The sequence below is a fragment of the Desmodus rotundus genome, chromosome 4 (assembly GCF_022682495.2).
Source record: "Desmodus rotundus isolate HL8 chromosome 4, HLdesRot8A.1, whole genome shotgun sequence".
NCBI lineage: Eukaryota > Metazoa > Chordata > Mammalia > Chiroptera > Phyllostomidae > Desmodus > Desmodus rotundus.
The window spans coordinates 152,851,492-152,875,424 of record NC_071390.1 but is presented as its reverse complement, the minus strand read 5'-3'; the positions used below and the strand labels follow the sequence as shown (position 1 = coordinate 152,875,424).

The following is a 23,933-nucleotide window of genomic DNA, read 5'->3' as shown; positions in this document are numbered from 1 at the left end:
CGTCTTTGGCCTGCCTCTCCCAAGCCCTTGTCTGCACTGCTGTGCTATGAGAGCATCGTCATAAAATGTCCAGCTAACCAATGCATTCCCCTGATCAAAATTTTTTGCTGGCTCTCTCATGCCTTCTGATTTAAATATAAATTACAAAATAGGCATATTTACTACTCAAAATTCCCAAGTCCTCTATGTTATTAAACATGCTGATCCTTCTAAAAATTCTGGATGCTTTGCCTGCAACATTCTCTCCCGTTTCTCCCCTGGATCATCCCTACTCATCCTTAAAAACCTAGACCATCTTTCACCTCTGCAAGGTCTTTCTCTCCCCTGAAAAAAATGTGCCTCTCCTGTGTACTTAGGTAACCCTCTGGACCCTCTCAGCTAGGAGAATAGATGAATTCCCTTATTTAAATTTAAACGAGTTTGAATAGGATTCCTGCCATTGAAATTAGAGGAGGCCTGACTGATTCACCATGAATGACTTAAATCAATGCATCCCAAGCATTTAGGATATAAGTGTAACTAAAATATTTCAAAGACCAACCTCCTTTCACTTTACCTTTTATGCATTCCAATTATTTCGATTCCTTCATTCCCTGGTACACCTGGTTTCTCTACAAATATTGATAACTTTTTTGAATTTTGATAAGGATTGTGAACTTTTCTGTCATTCTCCCTATAGGCTCCGAATCCTTCATGCAGCCCTAAAAGTATGTCACTGGGATAGGACAGGCTTAGAGAGAAGGGTGCTTCTACAACAGTTTCCAAAAGTAAATACAGACAGCATCTCCAATGGCCATCCGGCCTCAGCCAAGCAGACAGGTAACAAAAGCCTCCAGGCAACATGCTCTATTGCGGGTAGGGCCCATATCTCTGTCTTTGTGCTTTTAACTTACCAACAACTTACACATTTGTAGTATTTATACTTAGGACAACTAAGGAAGCTTTATAGTCATTGATACTAGGTACGATATTTTGAAATCCTATCCTTGAGGAAGTGAAGATCCCTGGGGCGTTCGTCTGTCATTTGCATCCTGAGCACCTGGGGCACTTGACAAAATACAGACTCCAGCATCTCCGGCTCTGCGGGGTCAGAGGTTGTGAGGGTGAGAGCTAGGAAATTTTCTTTTTAACCAACTCACCAGTTAACTTAAGTCAGTAATTGGACATTCCAGAATTGAAGTTAGCACATATTTTCAACCACTAATATAGATGAATGTCTATTAGGTTATTAATGCTCCACTGCATTGTTCTCTGACTTTAACGTGAGTATGAATTGCCTGAGTCATGTTAAAATACACACACTCAGTAGATATGAGGCAGAAGCTGAGATTCTGCATTTCCAACAAGCTGCCAAGTAATTCTGAAATTTTCGGGCTGTGTACAGCACTTTGAATAGGGTGGCTCTAGTGCATTGCACAAAATATGTGAAAAGATCAACAAAAATACATACGCAGTAGCCACTCCCCCTTACCTGTCGTTTTGTTTTCTGTGATTCTAGTCACCCACCGTCAACCATGTTCCAAAAATGGTAAGTGGAAAATTTCGGAAATAAACAGTAAGTTTTGAATTGCACGCCATTCTGGGTAGTGTAATAAAATCTCACTCTATAATGCCCAGGCTGTGAATTATCTGTTTGCCCAGCAGATCCACACTGTGTACGCTACCAACCCATTTGCCACTTAGTAGCCCGTGGTTATCAGATCCACTGCGGTGGTACTGCAGTGCTTGTGTTCCAATAGCCCTTCTTTTACTTAATGATGGCCCTGAAAGTTAAAAGTAGTGATGCTGGTGATTTGGATATGCCAAAGAAAAACTGTACAGTGCTTCCTTTAAGTGAAAAGCAAACTTTTTTGACTTAACAAGGAAAGAAAAGAAATAATTTTATGCTGATGTTGCTGAGATCTCTGATAAGGATCTCCTATCTGCGAAATTGTCAGGAAAGAAAAAAACTAGTTTTCATTTTTCTCTTCCACCTCAAACTGCAAAATTTATGGCCACAGTGTGTGATACGCTGAGTTAAGATGGAAAAGCATTAAATTTATGGGTGGAAGACATGAACAGAAAATGGGTTTCTATTGACAGCAAGCAATGTGTTGCCCCCCCAAAGTATGAGCTTATGGAAGATGTCAGCAAGAAATCCTATGAAACAAGAGACACCAAGCCAATATCTGCAAGCAAAGGATGTTTACCCACATTCAAAATAGCTTCAAAATATGTTTGCAAAATATAAAGATTACTGGAGACACACACACACAGTCACATAATTCTTGTTACAGAATATTGTTATAATTATTCCATTTTATTATTACTTGTTAATCTCTTACTGTGCCTAACACATTAAGTAAACTTAATCACAGGTATGTATGTATAGGAGAAAACATGGTATCTCTCAGGTGTGGCACAATCTGCAGTCAGAGGCATCCACTGAGGGGTATTGAAATGTATGCCCCATGGGTACGGGGGAACTACTACAACTAAGAAACATAAAGAAATCACCAATCTGGGCTATGGGAAAATAAAAGTAGGACAACACTGGTAAGAGTGGCACATGGACACCCAGGCTGCATTGGACTGTAGAGTTGTAGAAGACTACTATTTTATTTTCCTGGCAGCCAAATCAAATAAGAAATAGCACACTCTTATAAGGTCCTGGGATGCATAAAAAGGTCTGATTAAGCCTTAAGGGGAAGCACAAATTCTGTGAGCACTATAAAATGTAGTATATATTGTAATTCTATAATAAATAAATGTTTGCCTGACTTTGTCTTACTTTATCTCTTTTATCAGGTCTGAAGGCATAGCAGGGAAATGTAACTGAGAAAGCATAGTTCAATTGGAGCCAAAAATTTCAGATCAAATTATGCAACTGTCTGGTGACTTTGCTTCATACAAATGTAAAATGTGTAAAGCTAAAGAAATGCGTAAGGATGCCTTCCAATCAGATTAGATGTTAGGTAAATCCAGAAATTCCCAAAAGGGCTCTTCAACTTTTCGTGCTTACCTTGGGGAAAAGGACAGAATTGTCTTAACAATGACCACTATTGTCAGATGTGAGGTAAAAATAGTACATAGGCCCTGGCGTGCAAAATAAAATGGGTAACGAGATCACACAAATATGAGTTATTTAGCACTGACAATTGTGTTTGCCATTATTATTTTCCATTAAGAAAGAACACCTTCCCTTTCCTTGACTTTGGGTCATGTGTAATTAGCACTTTGATTTGTTCTGTATGATTAAGAGATCCTTGGTTCTAAAAAATACAGAACCAATTTAAACTAGCTTATCAAAATAAGGATATTCTATGTGGATATAGAGGCACATCTGATATTCAAATTATTTAACAACTCTCAAATCGCAGACTTTTTGCCAAGGGCCTGAGTATTCCTTCAATAATTGCGAATCAAATGTTTCATCTTTGATCCCTCCGAATGCCTGTAAGAAAGATATGTACAAAAATGGGTGCTGCTACCAATGGCTCTAAGGAGAAAAAGACTGGAGGGCGGGTGGAATACGTTTAAAATCTAACACAACTTGGGTGCCAAGCAGTTTGAAAGAGCTACAGTCATACACAGTCTGCTATGGCTGCGCGAGTGTGCTCAGCTGCGTTCTAGTCCTGTGTAGGGATGTCCTATCGAACCAGGGCTGGGTCTGTAGTGAGCGTCAGGAAAGGAATTCAACCCGGTATTGAAAATCTATTAGGACTGCTTCTCCATTTCTCATAGCGGCTCCTGTCTACCAGCTCTCTTCCTTCTCTTTGTCAATTAGATTCTGCTTCTTAGTCTCCATGATAGTTAGATGAAGAATATATATAAGTTCTCAATACGGAATTACAGTTTTTAAATTCAAATTCAGATTTTCAGGAGAAAGTAGCTGGTCAAATAATTTTCTCGTAGTCCAGTCGAATGTGGCTAGGAATACTGAATCATATTTTATTAAAATGGCTGTTAAAGATTCAAGTGGTCATTATGCACATTGTATTTTATGTACCATAAAATGTATATCTTGCTTTATTTTTATTTACGCATTTTTCCTTGATTCATTCATAGGCTGTATTATTATCTTATGAAATTCAACAATCTTTCTTATTTTTCTCAAGTTAGTATCATTTCTCAAAAACACTTGATATCTTCATTAATAGCTTTTAAGCCATGTCTAAAGAGCCTTTAATCTTGGATATTTTGCTTCTTCTCAAGGGATGCATGCTCACCATTAACTTCAAAGAGAATTCAAGTAAACACAAGCAACTATCACACTGAACATCATCCCAAGACCATGTGTTAATAGGTGACTAAACTTTAAAAGGTGGATCTGCCTCTGTAGAGGCAGACTTCATAATCACCCCCTCGTTGCAATGACTGTTTTGCTTTTCTGACTCATTTATCAATTAATTCAGACAATATACCTTGAGGACAATAACTATGAGCTAAGCCTCAGTTAGACACTAGAAAGAGTGGATGAGCAGAATAGAATTCTGCCTCTAGGGGAGCTTACAGTATAAAGGGAAGACATTCAGAAAACAGGTAATATCAATGAGTGTGATGAATACAAAATAAAGCCAAGCACATAAGAAAGAAAATTCTGGTCTGAACAAAAATCTTGACAATAAATAGGAGAGAAGAGTATACATGTGATGTTTATTCAGAAGCTATAAATGAAAGACATCACTCTTTGATTGTATAAAAGTGTAGAGGTGAAGGATGATGAGACAAATTTAAGGATGATACCCAAGTAAAGTGACAAGCAAGATGGTGCCTGGGATGGGAAAGGTAAATAATTACCACTGGATTGAGTGACTTTTCAGTCTCCTTTATTAGCATTTGTATGTATATTATAGGATAAATTTGTTTCTTCTTGATCAATTTCCTTCTATTCAAATGATCTCCACTTCATACTCACCTGGTCCTCATGGAAAATGTGATTTCTTTGACCTTGTTGCTGGGAGCCAGAGTCACAGATATGTTTTTCATTATAAATTAAAGGTGTGCTGTTAACTGCACTTAGAAAGTTTATACCAATACCTTTAGCAGCAGTATCCTGGTGTGACTTCTCTATGATGTTATGGAATAAGAGCGGCAAGCTAAAATGCTTCCTCCACCTTGTGGCTGGGGGGTCAAAACAGGACACTAGGAGGATGTCACCAAAAATAAGGATCCGTCCCCCCACTCTCATTTTAACTTGTCAATTCAGTGAACAATGCCCTTCCAGCAATGCTGACTCCAGGCACATTGCGAATTGTATAAGATGCGTCTCCCATGGTAGCTCTGGTTTTCTTTGCTTGTATTGTTTTTAATCCCTTTTAGGGGATCTTGTAAAATGTCAAGGGTTTCTGCTGATTGCTCTATCTTGACAAGAGGCACACATACACACAAACACTCCAGGTAAAGATTGCCAAGTAAACTGTAAACCATAAGGACAAAAAGACACAATACATTCATTTTTTTTAGTGTGGTTTTCCCTAGAATTTTACATATCCTGGGGACACCGCATAGCATACGGATGGAGAGAACATTATGACGATGCTTTGACATCAGACCCTAAAAGCAGTCACCTACTTCATTGTGGGGTCAGACTGACCGTGTATCTTGGTGTTTGTATTACGTGCATATTTTCAAAAAATATCATTGTATTTTGGTCAACAAATTCAAAATGTACTGCTTAGATGCCAGATGGGTGAAGAATAATGATAATGACAGTAAATCAGCTCACATCCATTGAAAGGCTTAATACCTGCTACGTCTTGGTTTTTCCTAGGCCAATAAGCTTGTTCCTGTCTTGTTTCTCCCTGGAACCTCATTGAGAATGCAAACGTTTTATATCTTGTTAATTGTTGCTTTCTCAGCACCTACAACTATCTCTACTGCATAATATTCACTGAATACATTTCTCTGAGTACATGAATGAATAGTGTTCATTAATTTTTATGTATATCTATCTTTTCTCTCTGGTCACACTGAAGGCAGAGACATAATAAATTCTACATTTCACATAGGACCTAAAATTTTAGAATTGAAAATTCTGAGTACTAAAATATTACTGATAAGCTTGCCTGAATGATTGACTATGTTAGTGAATATCCGAAACAAGTAGAAAATAAAATAAAATAAAACAGCTCTAGAATATGTATTACTTTCCTATACAATCCATAATAAAGTACCACCAACGAGGTGGCTTAAAATAATAAAAAAATTTTCTCTCCGATTTCTGGAAGCCAGAAGTTTGAATCGAGATGCCCGCAGGGCTGCGCTCCCTCTGACGGCCCTGAGAGAGAACCCACCCGCCTTTCTCCCAGCTTCTGGGGGCTCCACATGTTCCTTGGCCTGTGGCTCCGTAACCCCGAGTTGGCTTTCACGTTCATATCACTTTCTCCTCTAACGACTGTATCTGCCATGCGAGTCTCATATAAGGACACTTGTCATTGGCCTTAGGGATCACCTGAAAAATCCAGAATGATTTAAAGATCCTTAACTTCATTACATCTGCAATGTACTTTTTTCCAAGTAAGTTTACATTTACGGATCCTGGGAATTAAGACAAGGGCCTATCCTTTGGGGGCCACCATTCAGCACCTTGTAGGAGGGAGGATGGTAAAATAGAGCATGGGCAGCTTGGAGTGGGGCATACCTGCATTGCAAACCCAGCTTAGACATCTACCACTAGACTTTAAAAATCCCTCAATCTGTCTTTGTATAACTATATCTGCTGTTATGTATAGCTAAGAGTATTATGTACAATAATGTATTGCAAGTGAATAGCAAAATAGCTGGTCTATTGTAAATGTTCAAGAAATGTTCCTATTCCCCCTCACTTCCTAAGCATCTGACTGAAAGTATTTAACTAGTGCAAGGCTTCCTTCCGAATGCCTGTTGTGACTTTTACAGTATTTTATTGGCTATTTCTTTTGTCAAAGTCTTCTCAGGGATTCTATCACTGTGGAATCTCATAATCAAATTTATTAAATAATGTACTCATAGCTAAATAAAACTAAATATGGTTTACTTTAGAAATTATAACTAAGCTTCTGTTCTTAAGAGTTTGAACTCGACATTTATTTTTTAGAAATATAGAGGGAGTTACAAATAAAAGGGATCGGTTATTGTTCTCTGGTATTGCTGGTAGGAAGAATTAAATGGATTTTAAATAATCATGTGTCATCTATGACACTGTACAAAAAATAGTTTCTATGAAATACCAGGGGCACGTTCCTGAATTCTTTATTTTGACAACGCCAAAAATCTCAGAAGATAGACTGTTTGTAGAGCAAAATTAAATATGAGTATTAATGAAATTAAAGACTTCCATGAAGGGACATAATCTAGACTTTGAGACATGTAGAACTTCAAAAAATCCTTATTTATATGCCAAATCAATTAACATAAGCTTTGGCAAGGGAGGCATTCATAGTTTCACACCTAGAAATAAGGTTGTTTTCCATACTATATACTGCTCTTCAAAAATTATATGTGTCACCAAGAAATCATGCTTCGCACCATTTAATCAAGTTATTCATTGATGCAAACATCCAAGATAGTTGATGAATGCCTGCTATACTCGGGACATTGTGCACGACATGGTGAAAAAAACATAAACACTGCCTTCTGCCGTCCTGTAAGGCGGAGTCTAGGAACGGGTACAGACAACTAGATAAATGCACTGTGGAATGCTATGTTTGATACTAAGACATAGGTTCGGCATAGAAGGGGGAGGAAGTGAGGATCCAGTGTTTAGCAGAATGCCTGGCAAATAGTAACTACTCAAAAAACCAGTTGGTAGATAAATTAGGGATCATCGCCATGGGGTAAGTTTCAAACAGTAGACCTAAATCAAAAATACTAAGATCCTAAGATAGGCACTTTCAGGTTGTAAAGAGAATAGTCAGGTGCCTATTAGTTGAGTTGATAATACGTGGAGAAGTCTCAGTATCCACAATAGTCTTAGCATCCACAGAGCTGGGCTTCACTGAGAAAGAGAACTGAACAAATCATTGTCTTTGCTTTATCTGTAAACACATCTGATTCCCCTGCTTCCACCAGCAACCCTTTCTGGTCTTTTCCCCTTTATACCTCTTCTTCTCTGTGTGTCTCTCTGTTTTCCCTCCATGTTACTGAGTCCCCTTCTGTGTGTCTCTATGTTCAACTTCATGACAAAGACTCTACTCAGTTCAGAGAAAACATAATGTACAGAGTGAATATTCAAGGACAATGTATAGCCCACCGCCCATCTTTACAGGTTCTTTCTCTGAATCATAGAATTGTGGTAAGTCAAATATGTATAAAAAATGGTAACTGTGGACATGGGATGCCCTCAGAGGACTATTTCATGTGCAATATAACAATCATAAAAGGAATGCCAGTGGTATCGTGAGAACAATGTAAAAAAAGCAACCTCTTGGGGTATCTTTATTAATACTTGCAGTGGTAATAACTACTATTTGTTGAATATGTAGTTATATAGTAAGTGCTGTGCTAAACCTTTTTTATATTACCTCAATGAACTCCAATCTAATGGTGGGAAAACTGGACCTCAGAAAGGTTACGTGATTTGGTTACAGAGTTAGTAGAAGGAAGAGCTGGGATTGAATTCTAGTTGACTCCAAATCCTATACTCTAGTTGTGATACTAGGTGACCACAGTTTCTAAGAGTCTGGCCCCACACTGGATTTGGGGGAACTACCACAGATACCAGCACATCATGCTTAACCCAGAAACGGAGTGCTCATGTGTACTGCATACAGAGAAGACCAACCTATGTGCATGTGACCAGTCTGTCATGTTACGAGCAATCAGAGCCCCAAGTTCCTCCGTTGGCTGTTTACCTGGCCATGATGAGAATGATTCAGTCAGTTCATATCAACATACTTACATCTACTTAATACTTATTCGTGTCTATGTTCTAGATACTGTGGGCATGCAAAGATGAGGCATGGACCACAGCCTCAAAAATATTTTTAGCCCTTTGTGTCTGGAGCAGGGTACACCTAAATGGGCATGTACGGTATTTTTTGGACTATACAATCCATAAGACGCACCTAGGTTTTAGAGGAGGAAAATAGGAAAAAAAATTTTGAAGCGAAAAATGTGGTCCTGCTCCTACCTCCTGTGACCCTGCTCCACCAGCTCCCTCCATCCCCACCCCCGCCCCCACCCAGCGAGCCAGGTAAGCTACATTTGGACTATAAGACACACTCCTGTTTTCCTCCCAAATTTGGGGGGGAAAAGTGCATCTTATAGTCCAAAAAATATGGTAGTTAAAGGGAAAATGAAATTGGAAAAGTATGGCAAAAAGACTATGGACAATCTTGTTTAGGAGTCTGGCCCTCTCTTGTTGGGGGTATGGCTATTACAACACATTTTATCCTGCCAAATGGATCTTCCCTGAAGGATAAATCAGGGAACCACACAAAGGCTGCCATAGTCACTCCACACTGGACTGTGGCATCATTTGCATTCGTGTGCAGTTGCCGTGTGGCGAGCCAGCAAGTGTTTTTCACCCCCTACTGAAAATTGGGGCTCATGGCGCCTGTCCATATCTAAATATTTCAGACATGAAGAACACCGATTACACCCATATATGCACACGCTTACACCCAACAAAGGGGTGGGTTGAGAGAGAGAGAGATGATGATGTGAGAACAGAGGGGATTTTTATTGACTTGTCTTTCATCTTGTGGAAGAAATGAGCATAATGTAGCATGTCTACTTAAAGATCTCTAAAAATGATTTCTAACCAGGTAATACTGCAAAATCAGGGAATGCATATGTAACATAATGAATATTTAAATGCAATGGGAATTTCAATCCTCCTGAAACTAAGGTATTTCAGTGGCAACATCAGAAGGGGACTGACTCCAAAGGACTGAAAGCTGTTACCATGGCAACTCCCAGGCTGACTCATTCATAGAGGACTCCTTAAACTTGTGACATGAGAGAAACTGCTGGAGGATTTTTAACACTGTACCAAAATACACATTGCTCTGAGCAGATGAGAAAATACAGTAGCATAGCCTTTTTTTCCCTGAAGCTCTCTATGACGTTTTGATAGAGGACCCCTCCTGCCCCTCAGTGTCTCCCACGTTCAGGGTGGGGACATAACCCCAGACCAAGTTTGGAAAATTGGAGGGGACTCAAGATGCTCTTAAGAAATAAAATCCTGCATTATGCTTGAAGATATCACTTTAGTGGAAATTCTACTTGCTGACCCTTGATTTTTCCTCACGTCTGATTTGGGGATTTAATTCTCAATATGCTTCAGAGTCACATGAGTTCAGAGTCACAGCCAGAAGTCAGTTGGAGGAACAGGAAAACAGTACCAGACAGTAAAGATAATAGAACTCTCTCTCTCTTTCTCAATCTCCCTCTTTTCCTCATTTAGTATTCATAAAAATGTGTTTTTATAGGTGACGCTAGGGCATTTTTAGGCCTACAATCCTTTTGCTGCAGTGGGAAGAGAGTACAAAAGGAAAATGATAAAATAGGAAATGCCATAAAGGGAAACAGGAACAGACTTTATAGGACTAACGAAAGCATAGACGTTGCTCATTTAGGGATCTGAAGGATGCGTAGGGAATACTCAGGTCACTGTTTCTCAAATTATGATCTGCAAATTAATAGCATAACACTCTCCTTGGAAGCATCTATCAAAAATATGGATTTTAGGACTGTTTCCCTCAGAATCATATTTAGTAGCCCAAGTAGTCAATTACGTACATCAGTGGGAGAATCATTGACCTAACCATCCTGCTCATTTTACCAGATAAATGGGCTCCCTGTCTGGAAGTTTGATTTGCCAAAGATCATCCATATGTTTAAAACCCCCTTCTCCAGATATTCAGGTTATTCTCATTAGCAAACCAAGTTTACCATATGAATTTTTTAAAGGCAATGTATTTAGAAAAAAAAATAAATGATATAAAACTAAGAGTATGACTAACTTAATACCTTTTAAATATGTTTAAAAGAAATGTGTTAGAATGAGACTCCACAATTCAATTAGAAATTTGACTGTCTGGGTTGTACATTATTCAAGGCAGTTTCTTTTTTTCTTGTCCATTTTTTTGGTAGCTGATGCATAACTTTGAAACATCCACCCACCTCCCTTAGTGGGTGGATAGGGCCCACTAAAAGGAAATAATATAGTTTAAGAAGTGAGTCTTACTTGCCATTTACATCTTGCACTTTACACAACAGTTTTCTCAGCTAAAGATCGGAATTTTGTTAATATGCATTTGGGGGGTTATCTATAAATTTTGATATTTATACTATTCATCCTCAACACTATCCCATCCCTTGAATGATACAGATGAAATGTCCTTTAGCCAGTGGAAAAAGAAACACTGATATGCACTAAGCTTCTGTCCTAAATCCTCATCTTGCTTCAATCTATAAATTAACTTTGATAATTTACTTAATCTAGTAGCCACAATGTTGATGAGGACTCATGAATCTGTCCTCCTGATCTCTCCATTGTCTTACATCAGCTACAGTATTTATATGTTGACTTCAAGCACTTCAAACTACTATCCAAACCAAATCATCCACTTTTCCCTAAGTTTTGGTACTTTTCTAACACTTTCATTCCTTTCTGCATCACCCATATCTACAGCAACCAATTTAAGTCTATTCTTCTCTTTCCTTGTAATGTTCTATCTCTGTTTTCTCTTCATACAACCCCTCCTCCTCTGCCCCTGTTCAGACTCATAGTGTGTTTCACCTCTACTAAAATTTTAAATTATTTTAGGTGTGGTCATTAATAACTGTGAGTTTGCTGTCATTTTTACTGTTCCTACTGTTGATCTTCTTTTTCTTAGGTAACTCCCTTTAACATTTCATAAAAAAAAAATTAAATTGTTTTTTAAATGGGCTGGCTGCCTGGCGATTTCCCCCACACTCTAGTCCATTCGTTGACTCATTCAACAAGTAGTTTTAGAGCACCCACTAGACTGCAGGCCCTGTTCTCAGCACTGAAAAATCACAAGATAGATACACCCTCATGGAGGTCATAGTCTAGTGGAGGAAATAGAAGAACACCCAGCCAATATCCCTGTACAGTGATACAGGCTATGGTGAGAAGGTGCTGTGGGAACATAGGAGGGAACTAACCCAGACTTTCTAACTTCTGACTAGGGAAAAAGTTATAACTCAGCTTTGAACCTGAGGTCTGTACCAGTAGAACTAACCAGGCCAAGGGGCAAGAAAGGATAAATGACTGTTCTAGTCCAAGAAGACATCATAGCAAGAGAAAATACCTCAGTTTCTCATTTTGAGAAACTGAGACAGGGTGGCTGTATGACAGAGTAAGAATGGAATCAGATAAGAAGTGCAGCTGTAGACACAGGAACAGAGAAAGCACATTGTGTGCCTTTAGGGAATTCATATTTTTATCCTCATAACATTGAGGAGCCATTGAAAGTTGAACCTTGGCAGCAAAATAATCATAATGCAATTTAAAAAATTGAAATACCACTTTACCTGCCACACAAAAAAAATGAACTGGGGAAGAATAAGACTGAAAGCAGAAGGCTAGTTAGGAGCCTATTGAAGGAAACCAGGTGAAAAATGATAAAGGCCAAACTAGATTACAACAACTGTAAACAGAATTAAGAGATATTTTTATGAAATAGTTAATGCCAGGTTTTATTGATTAATTTAATGTGATAAGTAATGAGGAGAAAAGAGTCAAAAAGATTCCTAGCTTCTGAATGAATCAACAGGGTAGACGATTGCATCATTCACTGAGAATGGGAGTGGAAATGGAGAAGGTGATTTAAAGGTCTGTGGTCATGATTCTGTTTTGGACCATGGATAGTTCCTTCTCCCAGCATCCCATCGTCTCAGTGTTAGAAGCATGGAAGGGGGTTATCGTAGCCCCTACCCTCAGCCAGTTCATGCCCGCCCACTTCTCCTAGAGTGTTAAGAGATTCTTAACCGGTAGGCACATGCCTGGTTTGCTTTTCATCTTACTGTCACTTAGAAATAATTTCTAGCAAAGGAAATATGGTTGCTACCACAACTAATGATTAAAGAGGCTTTTCCTTGGACATGGTAAAATATTTTGACTGTGAAAGCCATTCTACCAACAGAAAATTATTTTCCTTTCTGTACTCCTCAAGGGTTATTATGAAACAAAAACTGTTGTATTTCCCTCAGCTAACATCTGAAAAATTGTCCAGGGTAGTGATGAACAGTGGATTGTATTTGGCATCCCATGGAGTTGCTGTGGCACATAGCTAAGAGCATGGCCATGGCCTTCATTGCTATTACCAGCCAATGAAGGGGAGTTCGTGGATAAAACAGCAGAGGGTACTGAAAAGTCTCCATTAGAACTGAATGTTAATGATTAATTGGCATCCATAGAAAAGCAAGGCAGATGTCAGTATTAAGCAAGAGAAAAAGGCCATGTCCTAGGATGAAAACCTTTTGTGCGTATAATACATGCTTAAACCATTGTGTGTTATGTGACACAGCAGAAAGAATGAGGAATTTAAAGTGAGACGGAGTTGGGTTCAAAACACAGCTCTGACATTTCCTGGCAGGGTTGCTTTGGGCGTCCCTAAACCTCAGGGTCTCCTCTGTAAAAAGGGGTATTAATTTCACCTTCATAGAGTTGTTGTAAGGTTTAAATAATATATAGAAAATACCTAATAAAGTACTGGTCATATCACTTAATGTTCAATAATAGGCAGCTCTTATTAAACTTGATAACTTTGCTAAAGAAAATAAAAATATATGTTATGCACCGCATTGCTCTTTAACACTGCATTAAGCTACTTTATGTTCCTTATTTATTCAAGTATAACTTAACAGTTTTTTTAACTATTAATACATTACTTTAATTCATCATTTCAGCAGACTTGTGGATCGTTTTCCTGCCTGTCACACACATATGGAGACTGATTTTCAAAGTAGTTGTCAGATTTGCTCCAAGATCACAGAATTAATGAATAATGAACTTTGAACTAGATTCCAGCTCTCTGTTTTAGCCAACGACCTAGTTGATAGCTCAGTTTGTTTTAGCAGGGTGTTAGCATGGAGGTTTTATTCCTAGTTGGGTCCAGTCTGCATCCACATAGATATGCATGTGTAGTATAGGGCCAAGGATGCTGTGAAGCTATATAAGAGGGAAATTAAGTTTACCAGCATTATTAGCTTTAGAATTTATAAACAATTTTTACACTGTCAAAGAAATTCCTAGAGTTTGTTTTTTTCCTCTTTCTCTCGCATCACACGGCATAACATTGCCAAGATCCTTCTCTCCAGCAAAGTCTGCCAAGTCACTTTTTAGCCAGATCCAATCAACGACCAACAGAAGTCTGAGCAGATGCCCAATGAGTTTGAGCCCCTAGAGATAGTCGATATGGATATTTACGTGGTTCTCTGGTTCTGTAAACCTAACTTTAATCTTCACACTTTCTCTAAGTTTGAATTTAGTTCAATATTTAGAAAATAATGTAGCGAAGGAGTAGCCTATGGTTTTATTTTTATTTACTTTAGCAAGTTATCATATTAAGTTCCACAGCATAGCATCATATGTAATGATGTAATACACACCAGTGTTTGTAACCTATCTATTGAAAGACAGATTTATTGTAGCATTACTTATAGTTACAAAAATTTTTTAAACAAATTTCAATGAACATAAAGAAATTATGATTAATATCCACATTATATATATATAGTACCATTGTAGTCATAAAATGGAATGAACTATAACTCTCTACCTTTTGAATTGGAGGAATTGCTGTGCTGTGCAATTAAGGGAAGAAAAATTCACAGAACTGAATATAATGCTATTTTTTAAAACAATGACAAATTTCCATCTATATGTTTATATACTCCTAGATAATTGTATGAGTGTGAGCAAACATACAAACTGTTGCTACCAAATTACTAATTGTCTAGTGAATGAAAATAGGATGAAGAATAAGAGGTTGGAAAGCAATAACCAAATAAACAGATGAATAAATGAATAACTGTGGAAAAAGGTAACAAATGCTCATAATAAAAATAAGTAGCATATACAGAGTACTTACTTCTTAAGTATATAGAAATGTATTGTAGCCACCAAAATTTTCATAAGTGCACAGGATAAAGTTGACATTTGGGCGGCATAATTTACTACTCATTCTATTCTGAGAGTTTCTTGGGGACTCCAAGAGATCATTACCCACAGTCTCTTTAGAATGATAATGTGATGGAAGTTCGTCTTTCCCTTAGCAAGTCTGAGAATAAGATTCCCGGGACTGACCTAAGGATTTTTTCCTGGGAAGGTATTTAAAAGCTCTAAAACATAGAAGAAATATTTGATTACTGAGAGAGATATCACTGCATCCACTAACAACCTCTCCTTTTCTACCCTATTAATTTTAAGTTAAGAATTCCTAAGACCTCATTCACCTCCAACAAAACAGTTCCAGACTTAAAAATCTCTGCTATTTATTGCTCCATTTGAAACTCTATACACATTGTAAGATCACCAATCACAAGAGGAAAATCACCTTCCTGGGCTAGAAAATGATGACAATTTTTTTAATCTCTTTTAAGTAGTGTGTGTGTGTGTGTGTGTGTGTATTGATAGAATCTTGGTTTATTTCTAATTCTCATAGTATCCCACTTAGCTCACGTGATAGCTCGTCATTCTCAAGTTTCCATGCATACCACATGCTGGTTACAATTCTAGTCACGTATTCATAGTCAGGTCAGGATGGTCAGACTAAACCAACACATTCTGTACATTTCACTAGATCCTCCAAGCAGCTGGCTCTATTTTTGCGTTTATTTAGATTTTGGGGAAAATGGAAATACTGACTTTTTCTGTACCTCTAGAGCTAAGAAACTTTGAAAAATCTAGTGTGTCTTATTGTTTAAAATGTTGTTTAATTATATTATTTAAATGTCAGTGAAGTTTATGAATTATCCTCCTGATGAATCCATCATCAATCTAACAATTTATTGATAATTTTAAATATTGACTAACTTGCAAGTGAGCTTGAAAGTTTCACTGAATAGACACCCATTTTTAAAGCTTTAGTATAAATAGGCTTATACTTCCAAAGTGTTGGAACTATCAATGTAATTTCATTTGATATAATTCAAAATGTCTATTAACTCTTTGTCAAAAGTCACTATTAATTCATTTGTAAAAAGTAAGTTTGCTTTTTTTTAAAGGTTTTATTTATTTATTTTTAGACAGAGGGGAAGGGAGGGAGAAAGAGAGGGAGAGAAACATCAACGTGTGGTTGCCTCTCATACGCCCCCTACTGGGGACCTGACCCACAACCCAGGCATGTGCCCTGACTGGGAATTGGACCGGCAACCCTTAGGTTCACAGGCCAGCACTCAATCCACTGAGCCACACTAGCCAAGGCCATTTGTAAAAAGTAAGTTTGCTTTTAATGACATGTGTTTTTACCATCTCCTAGAAATTTATCAATTTCCTATATTAGTGGGAATTATAGACTCATTAATCCAGAGTGGTTATAGAATGGAAATTTTGGATTATTAATTATATTAGCTCACTGAAAGTCCCTATATATGTTATCGAAAGGTGTCCAATTTGGGGGAATTTAAGAAAGTTTCCACTAACATGCTTACTGCTGACATCAAGTGCCCCCAAACAGGCAACACTACATAATTCACACTCAGCTAACATCTTCGAGCACCTGCTATCTACTGTGCGCTATGCTAGGGCCTAAAAATATAAATTTTTGCCCTTACGGAGCTCAAAATCTAGTAGGACTGAGAAACGATTACAAAATAAGCACTACAATCAAAGTAGAGGAGTGTTGCGGAAACTCAAAAGATTGAATGACTAATCTTAGAATCAAATTTCCCAGGGGTTCTGTCCCCTTCTCACCTCGCACTGTCTCCATGGTGAGCTATTCCATTTCCAGGGCTTCATCTATCACTGTGACTCACATAGCTGTGTTCTCCCTGAGGCCTGTTCAGCCCATAAGGACTTACTTGGCACCTCTATGTGCAAATGCCACAGACATCCACAACACAGACCAGTCCAAATACATTAGTCATCCTCAGCTCCAAGTTTTTAATTCTTGCTGTTATCTATCTACTCACTTAGGTCAGAAACCAGGTGGTCATCCTGGATGCTCCCTTCTAACCTCCCCATCAAAAGGTCACCAAATCCTGCCCTGTGTTTGTCACACATTTTTCCCTCTTCACCTCTCCTTCAGTGCTGTGTTAAGTCAACTCTGGCTCAGTTATCTGTTATGTAGGTTGATGCCAGAGCTTGCTAAACTGATATTCTCCTACTCAGTAGTCTTGTCTCCTTGAGTAGGCAGCTGCCAATAAAGAAAAGTGGAACCACTCTGATTTCTGTATGTGAATTGGAGGGACTTTCATGCAGGGATCTGGTTACACAGGTGACGGAAGAACTAAGAGGACAGTGGTACTGCTGGGAAACAAGCAGGGTTGAGTCTCACCCACTGGCCTATGAGTTGCTTGAGATAGATAGAGGAAATGCATTACTCAACTTTTTCCCCTCAGCATCTGATATAATGCAATCCTTTCAACACAGGAGTGGGCAAAGAGTAGATTAATACTGATATATAATACAATAAATAATAATACAAGAATAAACTTGTGTTTTACACACTTATAGCTGTAAACCTACTTTTGCTCACCCCTGTATAATAAACAATCATTAAATATTGACAAAATGAATTAGTCATTCTAATAACCTAAGATCTCTCAGATGTTTCTAGGAAACTATCCCTGCTTCAGGCCCAACATTTCAATATATCTTACCATGGAAGCAAATCTATTTGAGAATCTGATTATTTAGATTCTAGAATATAAGACACATAAACTCCTACTGAATGAAATAAAAATTTTATCATACTATTTTAAGAAATTGGATTCACTGTATAGAAAAATGCTTTTATATTTTTAAAGACAGTGAATCTTTACAACTTCTAAAGTAGATACAAAATTACAAATGCTGAAATTTTTACATATAGTACAGTGTCAGCTTCATCTAGTGAGACTTTCTTTTAAGTTCATTACTTCAGAATACAAGTGCACAATTCAGGTGTCATGTCAATGTTGTGTGTGTTTCATTTATTACAATGGGCCCACATGATTTCCTTAGGTGATTCTCGTTTTGCATAGACCAATAACTATCAATGTTTTTGTTCACCAACAAAGTTGATTAATTACAAAATTGTTTGGAACACAACAAGAGATTGATAAAAAAAAAATCTGACTATACAGATGGATGAACCAAGTGGAGTTATTTAGGATGAGACAGAGGTAAAAAAGATTAGGTCTTCTGAGGCAGAGCACGAGGCTACAGTGGATGAAAAAAACCAAAATAACTAAGAACATGGGCTTTGGCAACAATAAGAATGCCCATGTTTTAAAGATGTAGCAAAACATGGCTAAGGAGTAAGCACAACATATACAATATGAACAGTTAACATAATACTAGATGATGCTAAGAAAAAGTTTAGAAATTAACAACAAAGCTAATGATACAATGATGAATTTCTGTTGTAGCTGTACATAATGGTGTGGGGGGGAGCTCTGCCCGCAGGGACCCCTGGCTGCCACAGATGAGAACAAGTCTACCAAGACATGATCTGCTTGGGGAAGAAAGGTGGCTGATCTCTCAAAGGAGAAGGGCCAGGAGCCTTTTCCTCAATGGGCTTTTATGGGGTTCAATTTGCACAGGAATACAGGTAAAGCTCATCAATCATTGTCAGGCAGTAAGGGTCAAACAATAGATAACAAAGAACTCTGAGGGCTTATTCTGAGTCAGGATCAGTTAGCTAAAGGGCTATAAGACTTTGGGAAACAAACTCATTTCAGGCTTGGACCCTTATCATTTAAATTGAGGGTTTTAGCAAAGCAGGTTTCACAGGATTTTATGCATTCTTTCTTAGACCTTATTGCCCCAGGGAACCTGCCCTTTCCAGCACAGGACTGCACCTCCCTCTGTCATTGTTTCAGGCTTAAGTCAGGCAGGGGAAGTAAGGCAGCCAAGAGATTAGGAGACTTCTTGCAGACAGAATGAGGACTCAGGCTATGTCAAAGCTAAGGGGCAAAGGTCCATCACCCCCTTTTTCTATAGCCCCCCAAGTCCTTCCCTGTGGGCCTCTTGGTGACCATGCCTATCTTAGGTCACTCCTCCCTTGAGGAAACTTACCCATCATTGGCTAACTGGTCAGGCTCAGGGCCAAGCAGGGTAAAGTAAAGTGGGCAGGGGTGGTGCCCCTGCCAGGGAGATAAGCTTTGTCTCCTTAGTGGTGTAGGGTCCCAAGGTCTTTGACTCAACCTTATCCATGGGGGGTTACAGCTTCTGAAACCAGGCAGGGCAGTTCCCAACAATGGTGACAGTGATATGCAAAATATTATTTTAAACTAGAGATTCCATTAGAAACAGGTGTTGTGTGGTTCATTTCAGTTACAACTTATATTGCTTTATTTGTCAGGCTGTTCTTTACTATTCTTGTTTTCATGAGATCCAACTTGTGTGGATTTTTTTCCTGTCCTTGCAGGAGGTATTACTTGTTGCCAACACATTCGTTTAGTCTTCAGGTTACTTTTCTTGGTAATCGTCATTGTGTTTGATAGGGAATTGTCTCAACAGGAGTAAATGTTTTCCTTCTGTCTCCTTGCTCTCTTGGTTAACAAAACCAACATGTCTTCCCAAGCCTTTTGTAATCAGTTATTTAATATCTCTGGATCTCAGATTTCTCATAACACCTCTTTTTTTTAAATCAGAAGATGGGCAAGATGATTGCTTTTCCTGGGTTTCCTTAACATGTGTAATTATTGCTTAATGAGATTCTGTTATGGATGTTGAGCAGCACCATTAATATGGCTCGTTCTGATTAGAGGAAATAAAGATGGAATCAACTTAGCACAAGGAAAGTGGGGTTTGTCATAATGAGACAAGAGAGCTCATAAGAGGGTAAAGTATTGGACATGTCCAAACCTCACAAGAAATAGAAATAGGAAATAGAAAGGCTTCAGGGACTTGGTTGTTCATTCTATAACATGCTAGACTCTTCCTCATATGGCTATTTTCTGCACCTTTATTTTTTTCCTTTCTTCCTCTACAGACTGGCTTCTTCTTTTTTTCATAACCTCACAGTAGCAGTGCAGCCCTAGTAAATATCATGATCTTTGTACTTGGTCTTACATCTCTTGTCTCAGATCCTTTATCCAATAGAAAATTTCTGGGAGAGGACTCTGATGGGTCCACCTTATGGGTTTGTTTGTTTGTTTGCTTGTTTTGAGCCAGGTATAAGTTTGTTACCTGCCTGTGAATCAGATGCTCATAAATCAGACATCTACTCTCCATTCTCAAAGAGGGATAGGGCAGCATTATGTGGTGTAGAACGTGGCCTTCGTCAGTCAGCAGGGGCTATAGGCAGGGCAGTTTCCATCCCGGAAGTGATTGTAGAAGTGGTAGGACACGATGCACCGCTTTACTACATTCAGCCTTTGGGAAAAGCAGCCTTGGCTTTGCAAACGGCAGATCTCAAGGTCAAGGAAGCTGGCATAAATATACCTCAGGAAAGAGGGATTTATATTTGGTACCCCTAATAATGTATATTCAAATGGATGAAAAAATAAAATACAAATGTGTGCAAAAGCCCTAGTTCTTTTATATGTGTATAGACTTTTTTTTCAAGAAAATTTAAAAAAGAGGGATTGCTCATATGATCCTTTTGAGTGGATGCAATATTACAAGTTGTTAACACAATATTTCTTCTCTTCACGAACAAATTAGTCTGAAATGTGCTGACTGTGGAGGCAGCTAACGAGGGACTCTCACTTTTCCAACTGATATAAAGTCTTCTTGGAGCTCATTCTGGTAAAACACACCTCAGTACATTTGCCTAAAACACACAACTCTTTATCCCTACTCTGATGCTAAAATTAATGGATTTTTTATCAAATGATTTTTTATGGTAAAGATGCAAATTATAAATGATCTAATCCCCATTCACAAAGGTTTGGGGAATATATTAAAATGTTGGGTTAGAGATATTAATATACATACTTTTTATGATGAAAAATGATAAAATATTTTGAAAATTTTTACTGATACTAAAAAGAAAAATATTTTTATCTACTACAGGGTTTCTTAACCTTGACATTATTGACATTTTGAACCCAATAATTCTGTGCTGTGGGGGTTGTACCATGCAGTGCATTGTGGGGGGGCATCCTGGCCTCCTCTCACAGATGCTAGTGGAACACACAGCGTAACTCCCCACTGCAACCACCAAACTGTCTCCAGACATTGCTGAATGTCCACTTGGGGGCAAAGATTGCCCCGTGTTTAAAACTACTATGTAAAATAGATGTTATCTTTACTCTTCGAAGGACTCACTTTTTTTTATTATATATATTTTCTTCTTTCTTTAAACATTTTTAGATTTTAAAAGTATGTCTTTTTGGAGCTCAGTTGAGCACTCCAATTTGCTATCATCTATCTTGCTTTTCCTCAATGAATTAAATTTTCTCATGCCTGAATTAGCCTGACCAATTTCATTAGCAACCTCACACCCATTAATCCCATTCATTTGCCTCGGTGTCAAAGAATCCCCTAAGGCCCCTAGTCTCTAAATATGTAACACTTCCTCTCAAGGAGTAGCTTGCACACTTGAGAAAGCTGGTTGGATGCTTGGAAACACACCTGGAAGAAAAATGATTTCAGTGTTTTTGGCTGGAGTATTAATGTCTTTGATTTCTTTCTGAAAAATTATTTATTCTTCCTGGAGTGCTAGCACTTTGGACTAATGAAGAATTAATTGAAAATCTGTTGTATGAAAGGAGAAAAATACAGCACTTTTAAGCCTTTCATTTCTATCTAAAAATAGGATACACCAAAATGATGTCATAGGTGTTATTATATTCAAATGTCACTGCCCATATTTATATTAAGGTTTAAAGAGAAAGAATAATCTATTTAAGGTACAGCAAGTTGTCTCTCAGACATGTAAATCACAAATTCTGTTATAGAGGCTTTGCCCATCTCACAAGGCTCTGAGAATAATTGTGAGGGCAGGTGTGAGGGCAGGTGTGAGAGCAGGTGTGAGAGCAGGTGTGAGAGCACAGAGCACTCTCAAGGAGAAAGGGATTATTATCATGCGTGTGGTATAATGTAGACAGTACCAAGAGGAAAGAGTTCTATGTTTCAGGTCTTTCCATAATGTTCATCATTATCACCACAATTATCATTAACTTCAAAAGTTTTTATTAAGGTTATGAATCACATATGTCTATATCTCCATTTGTCATGAAATCAGGTCAGGTCCTAGGTGAGAATAATAACCCTAGACATGCATAAGAAGAGTTCTGTGGGGTACTTACCTCTCATCTCACACTTCAAATGCAACATATGAGCATACATAAATTTTCACTAAATTACTTCTTATTGGAAATCGGGTGAGTTATTGGTTTAATTTAGAACCATGATGTGACTTTTAGTCAATATTTATTGAAAACAGAGCGAGTTCTGTAGAACAAAGGTCTTACTGCATGTATATAGTTCTCTCTCCACAGAAAACAAAAGTTTCCAGAAAGAGAAGGAAAAAATCTACACCCCCTGCACAGGAGCCCCCCACACACACTTAACTCTCCACAGAGGTGACTCATGCTTGCATTGTCCTCCCTTTTCACTCTCCATTGTTTACTTACCATAAACTCATACTTTAATTACAGAGTACATGATTAGAGTTTTATTTTGTCATTATAGTCCTGTAACTTTACAGTAATGAGTATTTGCCCATTACACATTAAAATGGTATTGCAGAGAAGGTAAAGTAAGAGTTTTACTTTGTGGTCTCATTGTGAGAAAACACTTTGTAGCACTAGAGACACTGGAAGCTCTAAGTATGGAAACATGTTCCATGGCTGACTGTGCTGATCGCCTTGGCAAAATTTACAATAGCATGTCTTTGGCTACTTATTAATTTTCTTACACCAACTGAATTACAAACAAGATCCCAGCACCAAAACTTACAACTGACCACAGACAATTGCTTGTTTTCGTGGTCAAAGGGGTCCTTCTGCATACCAGTTCTTTCTTAAACAACTCTTTAAAAATAGAAATGCTTATGAAAATAAATCTGTACATTCCAAGTAATTTGTAAGTATGGTCTAAATCTTTAAAGAACAATGATCACTTGTGAAGATGACATGTTTGTTCATCATATTACTGGTTCTAAGTACCATTGTAATTTTCCCTAGTAATGCTCACAATAAGCCAGCAAAACGCTATTATTTTTATTTTTTAAATGAGGCACTTGTGATACAAGTTAGTCATTCATGGTTACACAGCTCTATGTGTGGTAAATCTTAGAGTCAAGGTATTTTGGAATCCAAGGTCTAGAATTTTTCTAATTCATTTCCTTCTGAAAAGGCACGATGTTAAGCACTTGAAGAGGATACAAATAAGAATGGTAGCAATTGAAAAGAGAATTGTGTATAAAACTGTGGGTTCCATTTTTTTTTGTAATTAAAGGTAAGGTTGAAGGAGGTTTCAGACCTTTAAAAAGAATATTGCATGATTAATAGCAAATAGCAAGTATCCTTGTCGAACAAGAAAGAATAGCTTTGAATTTTTGCAAGACGGTTTCTGACTAAACAGTATAAGCATTCTTAAACATAATGGTTGAAGGACACTGGAACTCATTATCCAGAATAAGTCTTGTGTTACCTTTTAGGATTTTTCAGAAATACATAGATATCCATGTAGGGATCTAGCTGAAGCACAGTTTGCCCACATGTAAGGCATGTCGTGAGTCAGTGATTCTCAACTAGTGCATGTGGGGTACACACCACTATGAACAACACATTGTATCAGAGTTATGTGGTGTTTTCTTAACTGCTACTATTCTTAGAGTCACTATTAACACATAACTGCCATTTAAAAGAAAAAATGCACCTTCTCTTTTTATTATATT

At 37.9% G+C, this 23,933-nt stretch overlaps 1 protein-coding gene across 1 annotated transcript in view; it reads left to right on the top strand.

Annotated features, from left to right (window-relative positions):
• The window catches only part of GABRB1 (gamma-aminobutyric acid type A receptor subunit beta1), a 318,721-nt gene that overhangs the window by 91,648 nt on the left and 203,140 nt on the right, over positions 1–23,933 (top strand). The gene's annotated exons all lie outside the window — the stretch shown is intronic.